Raw genomic sequence first — 23,895 nt, forward strand, 5'->3', positions numbered from 1 at the left:
GTCGTGGTTAAGGTGGCTAAGGCTCTTTCGTGTTCTTCATTCAACTCAAAATCCTCATCAGTATAATCATCAATAGATTTTTCAACCAATTGACCTCCAATATTCACAGTGATTCTAACAGAATCTCTTAGAATTCTTCTCCAGATCTTGAAATCTTTCATCTTGATATATTTTGCTATCCTATATTTCCACTCGGGAAAACCTTTAGAAGACATCAACCTTGGAATCCGAGTAGTCATGCCCATAACAGCATCAATTTCTTGAAATTGAGTTTGACTTTAAGAATCCATTTGAAATTGAAATGATTAGAAGTTCCAAAAAGGTTTACGGTTAATAAAAGGTTTACGGTCGTAAAGTGAGTTTACGGCCGTAAAGAGAGTGTCACACCCCCAAACCAAGGATGGCGGAAACGTCTGGGGTGGAAGACTTCATGTACAGTATCACAACAACGTGTATAATAGTGCTCAAAGTAAAAACAACCACCATATATATAATTGCAAAAGTTACACCAAAGTATATGTTTACATGTTTCCAAAAGCAATTACATTATGATGACAAAATAAATTGTTGACAGTTTAACGTCCCATCCTCAAAGCGATGAAGTTTTCCTGTTTCACTGATTTCCTGAGAATACAAGTAGTTTTAAAAAAAATGTCAACACAAAGGTTGGTGAGTTCATAAGAGTTTTGTTTGAAGTAGAAACCGTTTTTCCTTGTAAGATCGATATAGTTTGATTTCCAGAAAATCCAATATTTTCTTATTTAAGTGCGAATAGAAATATTCCTATATGATGCATTAATGAACCCTAGAATGACCCGTAGAGTTCCTCTATAATCGTCCAGTGTATATAAGTTATATAAGATTTAAATTAGATAAAACATTGAATATAGTGGGTCTGCCCTAGGTCCACAACCCAACGAGGAACAGGAGATGAGGCGGGCACCACCAATTCTAGGCCAATCAAGACTAAATTCTTATATGACTCAAACATATACGCTCATCGACTATAGTTGAAGTCTAACAATTTTAGATGAAAAATAGTTTGATTTCCAGAAAATCCAAGATTTTCTTAGTTAAGTATGAATAGAAATATTCCTACATGATGCATTAATGAACCCTAGAGTAACCCGTAGAGTTCCTCTATAATCGTCCAACGTATAAAAGTTATATAAGGTTTAAATTAGATAAAACGTTGAATATAGTGGGTCTGCCCCAGGTCCACAACCCAACGAGGAACAGGAGATGAGGCGGGCACCACCAATTCTAGGCCAATCAAGACAAAATTCTTATAGGACTCAATATATATACGCTCAGCGACTATAGTTGAAGTCTAACAATTCTAGAGGAAGTATAGTTTTAATATCATAATAACTTTGTATAGAGACCCGGCACTTTGTATTTGTACCCCCTTTTTGTATAGAGACCCAGTACTTTGTATTTGTACCCCCTTTTTGTATAGAGACCCGGTACTTTGTATATACGTAGTCCTAAATTAGAGGACTGAGAAATAACAAGTATTGACCATACTTAAAAGTATAAATGTGGTTTCAAATGATGTGTAGTCGTAACTACCAAAACCAAAAGTGTACAGTAATATTTGTACTCATAGAGATAAAAAGGTGATTTTAAATCGACATAAAACTCATTTAGATTTTTAAAATAAAATCCCGTAAACTTATGGATTGTTATATCCCTATGTGAGTCGCTATAATCATACTATGACTATGTGAACCTGCCACGACGTTCTCAGTGTCGCGAAAAATGAAATGACATTTGTCACCCGTAGACCTGCAGGTCCAACTGTAGCTAGCAGCAAGGTGTGGGGTGTCAATCCCAATATAGATCTATATACAAGTATCACGTTCTCCCTCAAGGAGATTCTGATTATAACTACCAGGAATTATATCCCGCACTCGGACGTACGGGGAGAGAGAGAGAGAGAGTCTCACAATATAGGGTAACAAGTTTACGTGAAATGTGTGTGAATATAAATATTTCTTGTATGAATGTACCCTTCTTGTACGAGTGCGTAGAGTGATGTATCATAAACTATACCTATTATAGTTTATCTATAATGTATGTAATATGTATGAACTCTTTTATGGAAATGTAATAGTTTTATGAATTTATCAAACTATACTTTTTATAGTTAAATAATACGTGTTCTAAAATGAATGAATAATATTTAATATGAATGTCTTAGTTTCAGTTCATAATGATAAACTAACAAGGAAACACATTCAAATATTAGAACTTATGATTATACACTTTGCTCAACATAATAAAAAGTGTTATGATATTTACATGCTGTTGGCTAACTTTAGCCATTCTGCCCTGTTTTTGGAAAAATCATAGAAAAATTATACGAAGTCGAAAACTAGATCCATAAATTCTGAGAGTTCACAAAATGTGTCTAGTTTACTCATAATTTTTATCACGATTTTTAATGACCTCCAACTTAGGTGAAAAAGTCCAAAATCACAGACTGGTCCGGATTGTTGTTTGAAATGATAGGCAGTTTTGTAAAAATCACCATAAATTGTAGAAAAATCGTATGGAGATGTGCAAGTAGCCATTTTAAAGCTAAAAACTTGAACTATTTTCACCTTGTACAGTTTTGAAAACAAAAATGTTTAAGATGCCCAAAACAGTCCGTGAATGGAGTTGAACTTTTCTGTTGAAGGCTGTTAGAAAAATTTAGTTATGTTCTTAGTGTTTTAACTTGTATTCCCCCCCTGAAAACTTGAGAAAACATGAAAATGTAGGGGTATGAACTCACCTTAAGTGATTTCAGTAGATGATTGTTGAAGAATGGAAGTGTTTAATTCAAGAACACTTGGAGATGCCTTGAAGGTTTTCGAGAATCTAACATCATAGTTAGGGAGTTTGTGTAAGCAATCAAAGATTTGAGTAGAATGAAGTGAAATAATAATAGGGAGGATGAATTTTTACTTACTAAGTGTGGAAGAACACTTGAAATCAGCCTTGGATCTCGAAAATTTGTGTAGAAGAGTTTGAGAGAAAAAGTGGTGTTTGTTACTTAGTGGAATGAGAGAAATGAGAGAAAATGAGGAGTGTGGTTGTTTGTTCCAGCTCAAAAACGTGGGAGTGAGTGAAATTTGAGTGTAAGGGAACATTGAAGTGACATAGGTAAGGTGGAGAGGTGTGGTTAGTCAAAGAGTGGGTGTGGGGTGGTTGCTTGTGACATTGGATAAGGCAAAGTCAACACTCCACCTTTAATAATTCACCCATTTGATTTTTATTATTTAAATAATGATTTTCATCAAAATATGTTTAAATTATGATTATTTAGAGTTTATTATGTTAAAATATAATTTCTGGAGAAAATCCCGCTTTAAAATCACGAAAAACGGGCTTAAAATGTTAAAAATATCAAAAATGGGCTAAAAGTGACAAAAATGCGAAATCTGGCCGAGGCTCGGCCTTCTGGTGCTGAACCGAGAGAGAGAGGGAGGCAGAACCGAGAGGGAAGAAGAAGGAGGGAAGGAACCGAGAGGGAGAAGGAGAGAACAGAGGGCGCGAGACAGAGGGGCGGAGTAGAGAGACAGGGACCGAGCGAGCGAAGAAGGAACAGAGGGCAACAGAGCGGCGGAGTAGCGAACAGAGACCGAGAGGAGCAGAGCGTGAAGCGACAGAGGCAGAGGCTCGGTCTCTGGTCTCTTAGCCACCAGAGGCTCGGTCTCTGGTCTCTTAGCCACCAGAGGCTCGGTCTCTGGTCTCTTGGCCACCAGAGGCTCGGTCTCTGGTCCTAAGAGGCCTCTCACTCCGGTTTCGGTTCCTAAAGCCTATTTTTCTCGTTTTCGCCCCGTTTCAAGCCATTTTTTTTTTTGACCCGGTTAAGGGCCGGAATGACCCGAATGATTCCAAAAAGTTACGGGAAACTTTTGAGAGAGATTTGGGAGAGATTTCTCACACTTGGAGAGATTTGGGAGAGATTTGACATTCTTGGAGAGATTTCTCATACAAAGAGATATTTGAGAGAGGCTTCACATACTTGGAGAGATTTGGGAGAGATTTGACATTCTTGGAGAGATTTCTCATACAGAGAGATATTTGAGAGAGATTTCACATACTTGGAGAGATTTGGGAGAGATTTGACATTCTTGGAGAGATTTCTCATACAAAGAGATATTTGAGAGAGGTTTCACATACTTGGAGAGATTTGGGAGAGATTTGACATTCTTGGAGAGATTTCTCATACAGAGAGATATTAAAGAGAGATTTCACACACTTGGAGAGATTTGGGAGAGATTTGACATTCTTGGAGAGATTTCTCATACAAAGAGATATTTGAGAGAGGTTTCACATACTTGGAGAGATTTGGGAGAGATTTGACATTCTTGGAGAGATTTCTCATACAGAGAGATATTTGAGAGAGATTTCACATACTTGGAGAGATTTGGGAGAGATTTGACATTCTTGGAGAGATTTCTCATACAAAGAGATATTTGAGAGAGGTTTCACATACTTGGAGAGATTTGGGAGAGATTTGACATTCTTGGAGAGATTTCTCATACAGAGAGATATTAGAGAGAGATTTCACACACTTGGAGAGATTAGGGAGAGATTTGACATAGAGAGGGATAGAGTGAAAACGATTGAGAGAGGATCCATGTGTGACAATTGTGAGTGTCCGGCATCGCAATGCATGGTTCGTAAACCCTGTTAAGCCTTGTTTAAGGATCTTACACACTCCCGATGAGTATGCATCATTGTTTTATCAGTTTGGCTTGCCACTTACCACAGTTTTTAGGTTAAAGAGATCCAGTTGTACGTACTTTTCAATTTATGTTTTCTTATTAGAATAGCGACTTGTTTAGTAAATACTGAACGTAAGTCCAAGTACACAAGGGTTAGTTGAGTTGACCGGTTTGACTTGTTGACTTTATTTGACTTTGAATTGACCAGAATTTGACGGTTGTCACAGAGAGTTTACGGTTGAAATGATTGCGACTGAAAATTGAGTTTACGGTATATGTTCACGGTTTATAGACTTTACGGTTTATGGGTTTGCTGTTCTTCAATCCTGTTTACGGTGCTTGAATATTAAGAGATTACGATTTTTGAATATATCCTTTTATGACGGTAAACTGAGTTTGCAGTTGGCAGTAAACTCTCAAGTGGCTTTCAAAACATGAGTTTTCAGATAAGATCAGTTGCTTCAAAGCCTAAAACATAGAATTCGAAGATCAAACAGTGAAAATAACAGCTTGAACACTCAATATCTCTATCGAATGAGTTTTGATACCAGTTTACGCTCTGATACCAATTGTTAGGTCCAAATCTGGATCTATCACTAGTAATCAAACAATCACAAGACGAGAATAACACAATAAGATGAATGAATTGACCTTGCATACGATTATACACTTGAATCGTCAGATACAACTCAAATACCAATCGTAAACTCTAGAGCATCGAACCCCTCAAAAGACCAACTCCTAGACTATTTATACTCAACAAGACCGCAAACATACTTTGCTGTCGTAAACACGTTTACGGTCGTAAACACGTTTACGGCCGTAACCGTGTTTACGGTCCTAAACAAGACATAAGACAAACTACATAAAGTGCAATTACAAACATAAAACCAAAACAAATCACATGCAAAGCCTAGCACAATCCATTTACATGACCCTTCAATTTTTTTTAATTCTCCCCCTAAATTTGTGCATAGAGGAAAACAATGAACAAATTTGACAAAAAGAAAAATATTTGGGATGAAAGTTGTTAGACAGTCTTAGTCTACTTATCGGTACCCTTATTTTCATGTCTTCGTCTGATCGATCACCAGTATTGTAGTCCACTTAAGCACGAAACACTTGTTATAGAATTTGGACAATTTACCAAATAAATGACATTTTTAGCCCTTATTTATAAATAAATTTCCTTGTGACCATTTAACTGACTACAACTAGGGATATTGTTGTCCACCTAAATTGAGCAGCGAGATCTACAAACAATCTTTATGTGTTCATTTTAATTGTACTAGAACGTGTTTCCCGCTTCCTAATATGCCTCAGCCATTAAGGACCTCCAAAATACTCCTTCCACCGGGTGAGCAGACAATTATTAAGAGAGAAGATAGGTTTAGAATGCATATCTTGTACATCCAGGTTGAATCTCTTCCAATCACGCAAAGGATGAAACATATGACTAACTGAAGTTTTAGAGGGATTGAGAAGAGAATGTTGCATATACTTTGTACTAGGTCGAATTCTGAGTCACGCAAAGGATATAGTATGTGGCTAACAGATAGAAAGAATTGCATAGAGAGAAGATGCAGAGAGATAGAATTGCATATGTTACAGTCCAGGTTGGATCTCTCGATCACGTAGAGGAGGCAACATATGACTAATAGATAGAAAGCAAGAAAATAACCTTCTACATACGTAGTTTATCGGAATTTCCCAGTCACCACATCAAAACCGGAATTAAGGACAGAATCTGCACATCAAGGAAAATTTAATCCACAGTTCTAGATACGGGTTATTTTAATGTGACTGGTAGATTCTCATGTATATCTCCCTACTCAACCTATCCGAGTGTCATAATGTCAGGCTAAACGGATCTAACTAGGTTAATGTTTGTCAATTCCTTGAATTCCTTAAGCTCAACTCTCCCTAGTCAAGTCCATTTAAAATCTTTTGTGCCTACCGGCGCATCGAACACAGTGCGTAGACGATTCAGATTAGGTACGTTACGCAGATTCAGATTGCCCGTTATCACTTGCTAATATCATTTCCCGATAATAACTACTAACAAAAAACTATTCAGAAAATGAAATTTTGTCTTTAAAACGAATCATAGTAAGATAAACTCAGGAATATAGAGAAGAAAATGCAAACCGTGATTCACCGATTGAATTTGCATCCAGAAGGTCTGAGAACTGGATGCATAATCTTAGAATAGATCCGAAAACACTTCATGTCATTATGCACTAACCCCATTTGTGATCTCTTCCTTTTCTCCTTTCTTTCCTTTCCCGCAAAGGACACATACTCTTGAACAAGGTTCCGAGTGTTGTATAGTTGAGAGATGTCCCCTATTGTATGCCAGGAGAAGCCACTACGAACAAACCGAAGTCTGATGAAATGCCTCCATAGCTGCTCTGACACAGAGCATGATCAGTTGGTCTTTGGAACCCAGTCCATTTTAAAATTGGGTTGACCTTTGTCATCATCGCACGATACTCTCTCCCAAGACATATCCTGCTTATCACAAATAGAAGATGTAGAAATATTAGAATCATTAATTGATTTGGGAGATTGAACCTTTAGTACCCATTTGTAGTCGAGTTTAACCCATTTCTTGTTGGATCGGATGGGTGCCTCGACACTTTCTTTCGATATTGATGTCAGTTGTTGAAGTAAATTTGACCTAATCAGTCTTTGTTTCACTGGAGCATCTCTTGGATTGGGCTTCTTGGCCGACATTTCCTTTTTGCCCTTAGGATTCGGATTCTTGGCCTTCTATGCGTTCCAGTCACAATGGTCTGAACGTGACATTGAGGGGTTTTTTTGAAGTATCTCCCTCTTGGTGTGTTCTGCCAGCCTTGTGCGTAGTAGGGAACGTATGCACGATTTGGACAGTTTCGGGCAATACGTCTAGTTGTTCCAAAGTTTAAACATGCCTTTTTCTTCACTGTGAAGTTGTTTCTTCCTGCCCCTGGTGGCATATCGTTTCCTTGTCTCTTATTGTTCCCAAATGCACACTTACAACAAGGACTCTGTTGCACAGAAATTGGTGGCTTGTATTTCTCAACGACAAGTTTGTTAGGGTAACAGAATTCGAAGCAACAGATTCTGAGTTCAAGGAGTCATTGGTTTGTTCAGTGGTGTTCTCCTTCTTCTCATCTTCTGCTACTTTACGTGCACATGAAGTAGAAACATTACTATTTTCAACCTGTATACCTCCTGACACAAATCCAGCTGGTTTGCCATATTGAAGATGTGCCTCCCTATCAATTTCTTCCTATGTCATAGGGATGGATGTGTACTTATGATTGAAAGGTGATAGAACACTATCATACCCTAGACCCTTGTTTTGATTATCTTTGAATTTTAATTGGGTTTCAAATAAGGAATCGACTATCTAACTTGAAGCAGTATAATTTTTGAAATTAACAACTGTTTTTCCACACTGAAATTTCAAAGTGTCAAGTTCTTCAGTTACAACAACAAGTTTTCTCTTAATATAGTCATAATTTTCACACTTGTTGCTATACTCTTCCTAAAGCTTCCGAAACTCTTTGGTTTTTGCTTCTAATTCAACCTTCAGGGGCTTTTATCGTTTCCTAAGTTGATATCCATCGTATTTTAGGTCCTCGACTTCACTTTTTAGCAAATCATTATGTTCATGGAGAATTTTAATCGTATCTTCACAAGATGCAGTACATGAAGCTTCATTGACTGGGATGTTTGTAGAACTCAATGCTTCTCCACATTTCAAAGAATCAAGCCCTTCAGTTATATCAACAATACTAAGATGTCTGATATCTTTTTTCTTCTTGATGACAGCCACGTTTATATCCCACGATTTCGGAAATGAATTCAGTAGTTTTTTGTTTATCTCCGACTTAGTCAAGAAGATCCCAGCTATATCATCTCAGTAGTGAGAGTGGTGAATCGTTGCTGCTGAGCCTCCAGGGTTTCTCTAGAGATATAATCGAACATGTAGAAATTTAGTCTTAACATCTCTTGACGACTCTCTTTCATGTCTTTATTTCCCTCTTTAACCTTAAAACCATAAAAGTAATTAAAAACACAACTAGAAGCCAAAAGATCAAACTTAAAACTCAAACCCTTTGATTACAAACCTCAAAAGTCAACCTTAAAAGTCAAATTTAAAAAAGTCAAACTTGGAAAGTCAAACTCAAAAGTTAAATTTGAAAATTTAAAAGTCAAACGAGAAAGTTAAAGTTGAAAGTTAAAGGTCAAACTTGAAAATCAAATTCAATATTTTTTTTAGTAAACTGTCAAAAAATAAAAGTCAAAAAAAAAAATTAAACACCAATTATTATTATTATTATTATTATTATTATTATTATTATTTTGGTTAAATTTGGAATTTAATATGAAGGAAAATGAATTTTTCGGCTAAAAGTGTCAATTTGTGAAATTAAGGTGCGATTGGAAGTGCTTTTGTGCTAAATTTCGAAGGAATGGAACAAAAGAATTGATAGTCCAACTGGTAAGGCGCATTTTTGAAGACATAGAGGTCTCGAGTTTAAACCCTTGCAGCCTCTAAACCACTTCTATATTTTTAATGAATCGCTTGCAGGAGCCGCAATCCACCAAGTCGAGCCGTAAATCATTGAACCGCAAACGTCCGAGCCGAGGCTGCAAACTCCAAGCTGCATACCTTGGGCCGTGAAATCTGAGGTTGTAAACTCTGAAACCCTAGCCACTGCCGCCGAGAAACCCTAGCCGCAAACTGTTTACGGCCGAGAATCCTTCATTGGTCGTAAACCCTTCAAAAAACAACATTTTTCACCCTTTTTTGCTCAAAAACTCGATCAAATACTCGTTATTATAAAAAATACAAAGAAAAAACCCCTTTATTTTTCTGAGATCAATCCAAAAATACAAAAAAAAAATCGAAAATGTGATCAAATATGCTCCAGATATGACAAAATTGACTGATACAATCCTTGCTCTGATACCAATTGTAAGTCCCCAAAATGCCTATGTATCAATCAGATCCGTTTGATGGTGCAGAATCCTAATCAAATGGATGATGCCAGATCAAAACATGAGAGAAGGAGAAGATGAATAATATGAATCTGGTATGTATTGATATGAATGAAGATCCGGATACAAGAGATTCACACACACTAACACACACTCTTCTCTCTAGACCGTGCACTCTCTTCTATTCATCAATCCCTACTCCTCACCCCTAACACGTATATATATACAAGGGGAACATCGGCCGGAGAACATGGACCTTAAATGGGTTTACGGTCGTAAACCTGTTGACGATAAACACTAACCGTAAATACCCCACCTAGCCGTAAACTAGACTGTAAGCTTATAAAATATTACATAAAAATACAATTGCCCAGAAAAGCAAAGTATAAACCATATTTTGACCCAACATTTTAGGATCTTCAGATATAGTGCTAATCTTTCTCCCTTCACTGCATAAGATCCATTGAAGTGATTGGTTAGTAATAAAGTATCGAAAAATACCTGAAGATCCGTGATTTGAAGATCCTTATCCAATTGTAGTCCCATGATGAGTGCTTCATATTCTACTTCATTATTGGTAGTGCTAAGTTCACAACTAAGTGCCATGGGTAGGATTTCCCATTATGGCAACTTTATTATGATCCCTAACCATGTTCCTTTTTATTTTAAGCTCCATTTGTGAATCGTGTCCATTTTCCCAGTTGCTCATCTTTTAGGAGTTGCTTGGCTTCCATGTCTACATTGTTTTCTAAATCCTCACTAAAGTTAGTCACAAAGTTTGATAATGCTTGTGACTTTATGGCAGATCTTGGTTCATATCTGATGTCAAACATGCTTAAATTCACTGAACATTTTTTCATCCTTCCTGACATTTTTGGTTTTCTCATGACTTTCTTAATTGGATAATTAGTCTTTACATGTATTGTATGTGGTTTGAAATAATGTCTTAATTTAGTAGAGGCAGTTACTAAGACAAGAATTAGTTTTTCGAGGTGAGAGTGCCTGATTTCAGGATCTAGGATACTTTTACATACATGCTAGATAGGATGTTTGTCTCCGTTAAGATCCTTGGCCAAGACAACACTTACTGTGTTTGAGGATACTACATTTTGAGTTCCTACAAAGCTTTTTCATCATCTTCAGTCCATTGGAACCTCTTGTTCTTCTTAAAGACGTCGTAGAAGGGTTTACCTCTCTCTGAGGATCTTGAAATGAACCTGTTGACTATCGCTACCATTCCAGTTAGCCTTTGGATATCTTTTGTTAAAGATGGGGATTTCAACTCGATGATTGCTTTAATCTACCCGGGCTTGCTTCTATTCCTCTCCTTGTTACCATATATCCAAGGAACTTGTCCAACTTCGTCCCAAAATGGCATTTGAGTGTATTCAACTTCATAATATATTCATCCAGGATGTCAATTGCTTCCTTAAGATCTTTGAGGTGATCTTCACCTTTCATTGACTTCACTACCCTGTTGCCAATGTAGACTTCCATGGTGTCACCCATCTTGTCTTTAAACATTTGATTCACCAATCTTTGGTATGTTGCACCTGCTTTTTTAAGATTAAATGGCATTGTAGTGTAACAATATATACCTATTGTTGTTATAATTGTTGTATCTTCTTGATCGGATGGCTCCGTCTCGATTTGTTGGAATCCTGTTGAAGCGTCCATAAGGGTTAAGATTTTGTGGCCATTCGTCGCATGTATTATAGAGTCAATATGTAGTAGATGAAAAGTACTCTTAGGAAAAGCCTTGTTAAAATTCGTGTGGTCTACACACACTCGCATTTTCGTGTGGTCTAATCGAATTTTGGTTTCTTTGAACTTCACAAACCCACGTAATTTTAGGATTATCTGATTTTTTACGTTTTATTTTTCAATATTCAACGGATTTGGGGTCCTTTATCTTGAAGTCTTTGTTTTATATAGCTCCGAGTTGTTCGATTCTTCATGTTGGTTTCAAATTTCATTGTTTCATATATTTGTACAGAGTTAGTCGTACCCTAATTTGGTGTTCTTTACTTGAATTTCTTGCTACATGTCCAAGATCGTTGTCAGCAAGTTTTTCTTATCTTTTGTGCCTTTTCTTTGACTAATTTTTTGAATGAATTTAGTTTGTCTAGCGCTTTATTAATATCATTTTTGCTATAAGTTTAAATTGTTTTTGATCTTCTTTACGTGTTTTATTCGATGATCTGCTTTAAGATGTTCTTATTCTAAAAAATAAAATGCGGAATAAAATTAGGGTTTTAAACCTAGAAAAATTTCTTATAATCGTTAGATAAAAGCAGTTGGAATAGAATTGTACAAACTTCATATACATTATTCCATTGATCAAAGGTTTTTTACGATTCTAGTACAAAAATAAACCCTTCACAGGTTGGTGAAAAATATATACATTACATTGTTAAACTGTGAAATGAATACTTGAAGTCGAAGGTTCACACGACTTTATTAATGATATTAATAGCTATAAGTTGGTTAAAATATAGATGATAATGTATAACAGAGGTGTAAAAAAACGAAGCGAAAAAAATGACGTTTGGTGCTCGAAAAATAAAAAATAAGAAATATCCGTAGTTAATCCGCATAAATAATAATTATAGTTATAATAATAATAATAATAATAATAATAGTAATAATAATAATAAGGTAGTGTATAAAACTAATCATCAACCAACTAGGAATGGATGTGGCATTCCCGGCCGATTGGTAATATAGCGATGATAACAATAATAATAATAATAATAATAATAATAATAATAATACATCTAATGGTTCATCCAAAAAGCATACCAACATCCGTTAACCTGACCAACGGTTGGGTATGGCACTACTTTCAAATGGGTTTGACAACCTAAGAAATGGTTCTTCTTAAAAATAGGTTTGGCCATGAAAATAATGAATATACTTGTCAGGTTTTATTGATTAAATTTACCTGCTAATTTGCCAAGTAACCCATCAAATAGTTCTCAAATTTATTTGAAAGCATTTATTTCAACATTTGTAGTTGACACTTTTAATGTGTCTTAAATTTAATATAATGTTTGTTTTGTAGTTGAATTTCAATATTAATATAAGTTTAAATGTAAAGGGTTTTTTCAATATTTTGGATAGAAAAAATTAGATTTTTTTATAATTTTTTTACTATTTTTTAAATATAAAGTAATTAGCTACGGATTAACTACAGAAAATCTGTAACTATTTACTTATGTAGCTATTCCGTAGCTATCCACTTCCGTAGCTATTTAGTTCCGTAGATATTACGTAGCTATTTAGTTCCGTAGTTATTCTGTAAGAAATTCATTGCTATTGTAGTTACGGAAAATTCCGTAGTTATTCCGTAGGTATAATTTAACCACGGTTCATTATGTTACAGACATTTTTCCATAACAATTCCGTATCTATCTGCTTATAATTAGTGGCAGAGGCAACCACTTTAAGTGGGGTGCATGGCCCCACCTGGAGGTGGCTCCCACCCCATTTAGTACTATAAAGCCCTCAAAAAAATATGGTTTTTACTAAAAGTCTCTCTTTCGCACCCACATTTACATTAACTACCCCTATTGATATTTTTTTTTCTAAAATAACCTAATTTTTTTAAAAACTTTCACAAGTTTATACTTGGATGCATTTTTTTTATCAATAATGGACTCCAGTTAGATTTCCTTTTGGATCCGCCACTGCTTATAACTACGGAATAGCTATGAACTGTGTTGTAGCTATTGCACTACTTTTCTAGTAGTGGATTGTAACGACGTAAAATTTTAAAACAATTTTTTCAATTTTGCAGACATCAAAAACCATCGTTTAATATTCCAAATTCAAACGTGAACAATGTTATCATAACAATATACATCCCAATGATCATAAAATAGTTTCCCCGACAATGTGTACGATCACGCCGACGCGTTCCCACGGTCCTCGCTAGTACTTGTAACACATAACACAACAACTGTAAGCATAAATGCTTAGTGAGTTCCCCAAAATACAACTTACACACATACGCCTTTCCAGGCCCTGACCTTCCGGTCCATGTGTCTCAGGGGACTTCCGTCTCGACTAGGTAAACCTTCCGGTCCTATCTACGTCAACCTTACGGTCCACATCACCACGCCTTCCGGCCCATAACATATTCGCCTTCCGGCCCATATCAAGCATATCATACATGGCACATATAAACGATTAACTTATCACATACCATGCATATATCTCATAACATATTCGACCTTCCGGTCACACGATAAAAACCCTTCTGGGTACAGTATAGTGAGAAAACTCACCTCGTGGAAAGTCTAAGATCTCGCGTAGTCGCTATCTCCAAATCCCAACGACGACCCTACCTCGCCTAATCATAAAAATATCATTTAATAATCAAAGACTTCCACAACTAAAACTTTACCTTTATCATCATTCCTCAGAGGGTAAAAGACCATTTTACCCTTCCTTGACCTGAAGTCCTCATGTTGACCAAAACCCTAAAAGTCAACAAAAGTCAACCCTGTGAGTACGCGGGGCATACTGCTAGATGTACGCGGGTCGTACATCGCCAACCCATGGATCGGGGTCTCCACCCAATACGTTGCGCGTACTAGAAGTTACGCCCAGCACAACCATAAGATTCTAACACACTTCATTTCTGCTCTTAATCGGTTAAGCCATTACTCCAACTTCTAGATCCGACTCTGTTAATGTGTCTAAACCCATAAAGTCAGGACCTTTAATCCTTGGCATGGCTGTAAAGGCTCCAACACTTCTTAACATCATTTTATTCCAACTAAAGGACCTAGATCTCATGCATGGTGCAATATTCACGTCCAAGATGTCATTTTTATGAGTCTACAACTCCAATAGATCAGAAGTATGAAGGATCTAAGCTTATGGAGGCCATTTGCACAAAAAGTCTCCACCTTTGGGACTAAAACCCTAGAAAATGGTACTTGAAGCATATAACATGAACCAAGTGACAAGATCCAAACTTTTTACCTGAAAATGAAGCTTCAACCCTTGCAAAGCTCGGATCTACACTTGAACACCACTTCTAGTCTTTCCAATGAGCGCTTCTTCTCCTTTGCAACCTTGGAATGGCACCACCAAGCTTAGAATACTCACAAAATGGCTTAAGAACGAATGCACACTCTTTTTAGGGTTTCTCTCTGAGGGATGGTGGCTGAGAAGTCCAGCCACACATTCCTTTTATAGCCCTCCAAAGGAATTAGGGTTTTTAGGTCTGGACCGGTTACGCCAAGCGTAACTATTGGGTACGCCCAGCGTACCTGAGGGTGAATGCGTCCAAATGAGGTGCGCGAGTACGTGCAGCGTACACCTTGTACGCCCAGCGTACTCGCCTATCATGAAAACCCTAAAATGACAACTTAACCAAGATGCAGGGCCAAATAGAAGAATACCTGGATTTCGGGCTGTTAAAATCCTCCCCCACTAGAACCAGACTTCGTCCCCGAAGTCTCATACTGAAAACAACTCTGGATATGGATCCCGCATCCAAGACTCGGACTCCCATGTCAGCTCGGACCCCTTCCGATGTTGCCACTGCACTTGTACCAAGGGTACTTCCTTGTTCCTGAGTACCTTAAGCTTCCGATCCATGATCGTCACTGGTCTCTCCACATAGTTCAGGCCTGCATCCACCTGAATATCATCTGATGACACCACTACCGACTCGTCGGGATACATTTCCTCAACTGCAAGACATGAAAGGTATCATGGATCTATCCCATCTCAGCAGGTAGATCCAACCGGTAGGCTACCCTGCTTACCCTAGCAATTACCCTGAAAGGTCCAATATACCGGGGTCCCAACTTGCCCCTCTTCCTGAATTGTATCACTCCTTTCCAAGGAGAGACCTTTAGGAGCACAAGGTCTCCAACCTGAAACTTGAGTTCGGACCGACGCCTGTCCGCATAACTCTTCTGGCGACTCTACACGGTCAACAACCTCTGCCTGACCTGCTGAATTTGCTCGGTCTTCTGGAGTACAATCTCCGTGCTACCCATCACCCGCTGCCCCACCTCTCCCTAGCATATGGGGGTGCGACACCTCCTCCCATAGAACAGCTCAAAGGGTGGCATACCAATGCTCGAATGATGGTTGTTGTTGTAGGAAAACTCCTCTAAGGGTAAATAGGTGTCCCAACTCCCTCCAAAATCCAAAACACATGCACGGAGCATATCCTCAAGCGTCTGAATCGTCCGCTCACTCTGTCCATCTGTCTGCGGGTGGTATGCGGTACTGAAATGCAGCTTCGTACCCAGCTCCTCATGAAACTTCTTCCGAAACATGGAAGTAAAACGTGCATAACGATCTGAAACCATCGACCTTGGAACCCCATGCCGCGATACCACCTCCCTCACATATAATTCCGCCAACTTCTCCGCAGAAGAGCTCTCACTGATGCCTAGAAAATGAGCGCTCTTCCTCAATCTATCCACAATCACCCAAATCGCATCGACTCCGCTAGAAGTCCTCGGAAATTTGGTGATAAAATCCATGGTAATTTGTTGCCACTTCCATTTGGGAATGTCTAGCGGCTGCAATTTACCGTGCGGATGCTGGTGCTCGGCCTTAACCTATCGACACGTCAGGCACCTCTCGACGAACCATGCAACATCCCTCCTCATACATGGCCACCAATACTCCTTCCTTAGGTCCAAATACATCTTAGTAGCCCCAGGATGAATCGAGAATTTCGATCGATGCGCTTCCTCCATAAAAATAGTACGCGTACCGCCCACAGACGGTACCCAAATCCGACCCTCAAAAGTCATAATTCCCCGACAATCTGTAACGAATTCTGATACCTGACCAACAACCCGCTCCCTCTTTTGGTTTTCTGGTCTCGCAGTCTCAGCCTGAGCTCCTCGAATGGTGTCCAAAATCGGGGCGCTTTCCGCCCTACGGCTCAATGCATCGGGTCGGGTGGTAGAGGATTTCACAATCATTGGTCACCACATTAGCCTTGGCCGGGTGGTAGAGGATTTCACAATCATAATCCTTTACCACATCCAACTATCTCCTCTGTCGCATATTCAGATTTAGCTGATCCATCAAGTACTTCAGACTCTTGTGGTCCGTGTAGATGGTACACCGAACCCCATAAAGATAGTGCCGCCAGATCTTGAGGGCAAACACAACAGCCCCCAATTCTAGGTCGTGGGTGGGATATCTCGACTCATGAGGCTTCAACTGCATCGAAGCATAAGCTATAACATGTCCCCTCTGCATAAGTACCGCCCTAGACCCGATATAGATGCATCACGGAATACCACAAAATCCTCCATCCCTTCCAGGAGTGCAAGCACCGGGGCCTTGCACAATTTCTGACGAAGGGTCTCGAATGTGGACTGCTGCTCCGGTCCCCATGAAAATGCAACACCCTTCCGGGTCATCTTAGTAAGTGGCACGGCGATCTTGGAGAAATCCTTGATAAACCTCCAATAATAGGTGGCCAATCCCAGAAAACTCCTTATCTCAGTGGGCGATCTCGGTACTTCCCATCTCAACACCGCCTCAATGTTGGCCGGATCGACCAATATCCCTTGTTGGTTGACAAGTTGCCCTAGGAACTGGACCTCTCGTAACCAGAAATCACACTTGGAGAATTTGGCATACAGCCTCTCCGATCTCAATACTCTAAGAATTTCCCTCAAATGCTCCTCATGCTGCTCCCTAGACCTTGAATATACCAGAATATCATCAATGAATACGATCAACGACCGATCCAGCATCGGCCTGCACACCCTGTTCATAAGATCCATGAATGTAGTCGGGGCATTGGTGAGCCTAAAAGGCATCACCACAAACTCATAATGTCCATAACGAGTTCGGAATGCAGTCTTCTGAATATCTTCATCCCGAACCCTCATCTGATGATAACCTGACCTCAAGTCTATCTTAGAGAACCAAGATGCCCCCTGCAACTGATCGAACATATCATCGATCCTAGGTAACGGATACCGGTTTTTTAACCGTCAACTTGTTCAACTCTCGGTAATCGATACACATCCGGTGTGAACCATCCTTTTTTTTGACAAATAAAATCGGCGCTCCCCAAGGTGAGCTACTAGGTCGAATAAACCCCTTTCCCAACAGCTCCTCAAGCTGCGAGGATAACTCTTGCGTTTCTGGTAGAGCGAGGCGACAAGGCACCTTGGCGATGGGCGCCGCTCCCGGAACCAGATCGATACGGAACTCCATTTGCCTTACCGGAGGCACACCTGGTAATTCTTCGGGGAACACATCCGAAGACTCGCATACTACTGGAACGTCATCAACCGAATTGGGCATCCCTGCGGCCACTCAAGTGTCCATCACGTAGACTATGAATCCACTGCAGACCTGCTGCAAACTCTACCTCGCCCTGGCAGCCAAACAAAACGCTAACCCACACCGGATCCCCTCGCCATACATAGTAAGCACTCCCCCACTAGGGTCTCGTATAGTCACTGGCTGTCTCTTGCAGTCAATGACTGCCCCAAACATACTGAACCAGTCCATCCCCACGATGATGCAGACATCCCCCATCGCTATAGGAACCAAGTCTATAGGGAACTCGACCCCAAGAATCTCGACCACACATCCTAGAATCACGTCAGTGGCGTATACCGCTTTCTCATCTACTATAGAAACCCGCAGGGGTCGACTCATCACCTCCCGATCAATACTGATGTGCTGGCGAAAAGCCAACAATACAAAGACCGACTTGCACTCGACTCAAATAATACCAAGGCAGGTACAGAATTCACAAGAAAAGTACCTACGCATATCATAATATAAGCACAATATCTTAGCATAAAAGTAAATACATGAAAGAATACATACCAGCTACGACATCGGGCGCCGCGCGGACCTCCTCCGCAGTCAACTGAAAATCTCTCCCACGAGCCTTAGGAGCCTCGGCTTTCACCGGCCGAGTCTCAGTAACCCTGGCAGCAGGCGCAGATCCCTCGCGAGGGTTGGGGCACTCGACCTTCCGATGGCCGGTCTGGTTGCAATGAAAGCAAACCATAAATCCCTTGGGGCAATCCCTAGCAATGTGCCCCTCCTTGCCACACTTGCAGCAAGCACCCGGTCGACATGCCCCCTCGTGACCCTTGCCGCACTTTCCACAACTGCGGCCCTTCTGACCTCCTGTCCTCGAATCGGCGGACTTGGTCCGCTTGGCTGCCGGCTGGGACTAAGCTCGCCGCCGATCCACCCGCTGAGACTCGGCCTCCTCCCTGGCCTGGGTCTCCAACTCGATCTCTCTCTTCCTGGCATTCTCCTGGAGCTCAGCAAAGGTCTCGTATGACGAGTTCGATACGAAATCCCGGATATCCCTCCTTAGTAGACCCAAATATCGGCTCATCCGAGCCTGCTAAGTGGACACGTGCTCATGGCAAAACATCGCCCTCTCATAAAACTTCCGAGTGATCACCGTAACAGAATCATTACCCTGCTTGAGGGTCAAGAACTCCTGAACCAACCGTTCCCTCTCCACTGGGGTAACATACTCATCTCTGAACATAGCAGTAAATGTCTCCAAAGTCATGGCTGAAACCTCTGCAAGAGTGAAGTTCGCCGTCACGAACTTCCACCAATCCTTTGCTCCCAGGTAGAGCTAGTTCAAAGTGAACCGTACCCTCAGATGCTCCGGACATGAACAACTGTAGAAGCATCCCTCGATATCAGCAATCCATCTCATCGCAGTGATCGGATCCTGCGTCCCGTCAAACTCGGGTGACTTCGTGTTGCTAAACTCTAGGAACAGCAACGAGTCACCTCCCTACGGTCTGGCAGCGACCACAGTTACGGTAGCTGCAGCAGCTGTGGCCTCAGTCACTGTTGCGTATCGCTCATCAAAAGTCTCCATCAGTGTGGTCTTAATAGATCCAAACATCTCCGTAATCTCGGCCCGGATCGCCGCAGCCACCTCCTCGTGAATCATCTGACGAAGCTCCTCGTCATTCACACCGCTCGTACCAGGTTTGTGGCGTGGTCCAACCATGATGCCTCTGAAATACAACATAAAAATATAAGAGACTCCATCGAGTATAATCGCACTCGATAACGCAACCATACTCGGTCTCCGATACCCAAAGATTCTTACTTGGGTTGCCCACTAACCTAGTGTCTTCCATAGTACGGGCCCAATACTACCAACTACACCACATCAGCATTCACCCCAAGTCCTCCTCCCCGAACCCTGGATCATGAGTACTCTATTCCTTCTATGCACTAGCTACCCACTCGCTCTCAAAGCGTCTCATAACAGCAGTTTTTCCCTAGACTAAGGCATCACAAATCAGGCCACACTAGTCCTAATATGAATACCTAGTCTACTAGCATGCGTATCATATCATAACATATCTCATAACACATATTGTAAGAGTAATTTGGGGATTTTACCGTTCGGGCGCTGCCTGACCGTACACACTGCTTCTCCTTTGGTTGTTTCGAAATCTCTTATCAAATTTTTATTGCTTTTATTAATTAAAATTTTCTCCAATCCCCGGTTTGAGTTCAGTTACGCCCGAAGGTGTACCCGAATCCCTCAAACCAAGGCTCTGATACCAACTTGTAACGACGTAGAATTTAAAAACAAATTTTTCAATTTTACAAACATCAAAAACCATCATTTAATATTCCAAATTCAAATGTTAACAATGTTATCATAACAATATACATCCCAATGATCATAAAATAGTTTCCCCGGCAATGTGTACGATCACGTCGACGCCTTCCCACGGTCCTCGCTAGTACATGAAACACATAACACAATAACTGTAAGCATAAATGCTTAGAGAGTTCCCCAAAATACAACTTACGCACATACGCCTTTCCAGGCCCTGACCTTCCGGTCCATGTGTCTCAGGGGACTTCCGTCCCAACTAGGTAAACCTTCTGGTCCTACCTACGTCAACCATACGGTCCACATCACCACGCCTTCCGGCCCATAACACATTCGCCTTCCGGCCCATAACATAATGCCTTCCGGCCCATATCAAGCATATCATACAAAGCACATATAAACGATTAACTTATCACATACCGTGCATATATCTCATAACATATTCGACCTTCTGGCCACATGATAAAAACCCTTCCGGGTACAGTATAGTGAGAAAACTCACCTCGTGGAAAATCTAAGATCTCGCGTAGTCGCTATCTCCAAATCCCAACGACGACCCTACCTCGCCTAATCATAAAAATATCATTTAATAATCAAAGACTTCCACAACTAAAAATTTACCTTTATCATCATTCCTCAGAGGGTAAAAGACGATTTTACCCTTCCTTAACCTAAAGTCCTCATGTTGACGAAAACCCTAAAAGTCAACAAAAGTCAACCTTGTGGGTACGCGGGGCGTACTGCTAGATGTACGCGGGGCGTACATCGCCAACCCATGGATCGGGGTCTCCACCCAGTACGCTGCGCGTACTAGAAGTTACGGCCAACGTAACCATCAGATTCTAACAAACTTCATTTTTGGTCTTAATCGGTTAAGCCATTACTCCAACTTCTAGATCCGACTCTGTTAATGTGTCTAAACCCATAAAGTCGAGACCTTTAAGCCTTGGCGTGACTATAAAGGCTCCAACACTTCTTAACATCATTCTATTCCAACTCAAGGACCTAGATCTCATGCATGGTGCAATATTCACGTCCAAGATGTCATTTTTATGAGTCTACAACTCCAATAGATCAGAAGTATGAAGGATCTAAGCTTATGGAGGCCATTTGCACAAAAAGTCTCCACCTTTGGGACTAAAACCCTAGAAAATGGTACTTGAAGCATATAACATGAACCAAGTGACAAGATCCGAACTTTTTACCTGAAAATGAAGCCTCAACCCTTGCAAAGCTCGGATCTACACTTGAACACCACTTCTAGTCTTTCCAATGAGCTCTTCTTCTCCTTTGCAACCTTGGAATGGCACCACCAAGCTTAGAATACTCACAAAATGGCTTAAGAACGAATGCACACTCTTTTTAGGGTTTCTCTCTGAGGGATGGTGGCTGAGAAGTCCAGCCACACATTCCTTTTATAGCCCTCCAAAGGAATTAGGGTTTTTAGGTCTGGACCGGTTACGCCAAGCATGACCTTGGGTACGCCCAGCGTACCTGAGGGTGAACGCGTTCAATTGAGGCGCGCGAGTACGCGCAACGTACACCTTGTACGCCCAACGTACTCGCCTATCATGAGAACCCTAAAATGACAACATAACCAAGATGCAGGGCCAAATAGAAGAATACCTGGATTTCGGGCTGTTACATGGATTTTTAGGAGCACAAAATCCATCTTCTCATGTTTTAAATTGCACAAGCTACAACTAAGTCTGTTACTCTTTCTCTCGTGTATATGTGTACAGGTGGCGGGGTGTTTATTGTATCTTGAGGAACTAAGGGTGTTACTCGAAGGAGTAAGAAAACAAAGAACTTCCTTACATAAAAAAAAAAAAAAAAATCCTTCAACAAAGTTTTGAAGTATAGTGACAACTGACAACCCTCTATGTGATACGGTGGCATCTAACTTTATATATCACTGTATGTGTTAGGATGTTCATGTAATTTAGAAGCATAAATAAATACATCCCAATTGAAGTATGAACCTTGTACAACCCGGTTCAAAACAAGGATATAAGGACGGTACAATTTCACATATGACTTGTTAGCATAAAACCCGGTTATATAATTGATTTAACTGGGTCCGTTACCGGTTTTGTAGTGCATGGTGTTAAGTAAAATTTAGAGGCGAGAACTTAAGTTAATGTTATCCCGACCAAAGTTGAAACTACATGAAATTACAATTATTTTAAATAAGTTCCCATACAACCTAAGCAACCCTTCCAGATCCAGTACAAAAGACAAATTAACTACATTTTAATAAGAAGAAACGAAATAAAAACTACCACTAGCATGACTGGTCCTCCTGCGGGGGCTGCGGATTCCACCAACTCAAGACTTCCAAGCGAAACCATCTCACCGGTATTAAGGTCAACGACCGTGTTACCACCCAGCTCGAGTTGATGCTCAGATGATCCGACCCAGTAGTCGAATCTATAATTAATAACCACAGCAATCCTAATATTCACTGCCTGTATCCGACCCACCATGCCCTTACGAATCTCTGCGAACGTAGATGGCAGCTGGAGGTGATCCTTGAGCAGCGCTCTCGCATGACCAGTCTCTACCAGATCTAAGGTTTTCTTTACGGGTTCAACTAGCACGGTAGGTGGAAATTCGAGGTCGTTCTCCTTGAGGGATCTGATATGCGAAGTCTTACCACCACCTTGGTAAAAAGCTGCCATAGTGCCTGCCCACGCATATTTCTGGTAGGGATCATCATATGGGTAATAAAAGAAGGCGATGCTTAATGGGTCATCGTAGTAAAGACCGATTGCCTTATTCATATTTCTGAGTTTAAGGTCGAAAAAGATGTTTCCGGTGGTCTGGTCTGACGAGTTGGTGAAGGCTGGAACCGAGAGTTCCTCTATAGATAGCTTCGGGGGGTTTGGAAATGAGTACAGACATAGAAGGACGATTACCACCACGGTGACCATAAGATTGAAAGCGAAAGCACCACAACTACCATCGCTCATCTTGAAACAGGAAAAAGTTTAAGAAATTTAGGGGATGAAACTTGGAACAGGATTATTCCATTATTTATAGTACCAGTACATACTACATAGTCGTTCCGAAGAGTACAGAAATTCCATTTTTTTTAGTTTTATCTAGAGTTGTTATAAATGACATATACATGATTAATGATTAATAGGAAATATAAGGACCAAACAATAAATTAAGACTGGGATAGCCTCACAATCGCCTTTGCAAATAGACAAATTATGGAGACTTATAATTAAAATCAATAATTCTTTTTTATATCTATTATTACTTACATATTTAACTACTTAAACTTCTTTTTTTTATTCTCATCCTATTTTCATAAACAATAGTTCTTCCTGAATAACTATATGTAAATATACTTACTAAGTAATTAATTTTTAACATTCTACTTTCATTCGTATCCTATTTGTTAATAAACAAATGCTTTTGAATATTAAAAACTATATAAATGAAGGTACCTAGAGAAAATTTTGTTTTGTCATGAACAAATAATTTTCCTTATCATATAAATTAGTAAACTACACCTTCAAGACGGTCTATTTAAAGGTC

The sequence above is a fragment of the Lactuca saligna genome, chromosome 6 (genome assembly GCF_052625555.1).
Source record: "Lactuca saligna cultivar CGN05327 chromosome 6, ASM5262555v1, whole genome shotgun sequence".
Classification (NCBI taxonomy): domain Eukaryota; kingdom Viridiplantae; phylum Streptophyta; class Magnoliopsida; order Asterales; family Asteraceae; genus Lactuca; species Lactuca saligna.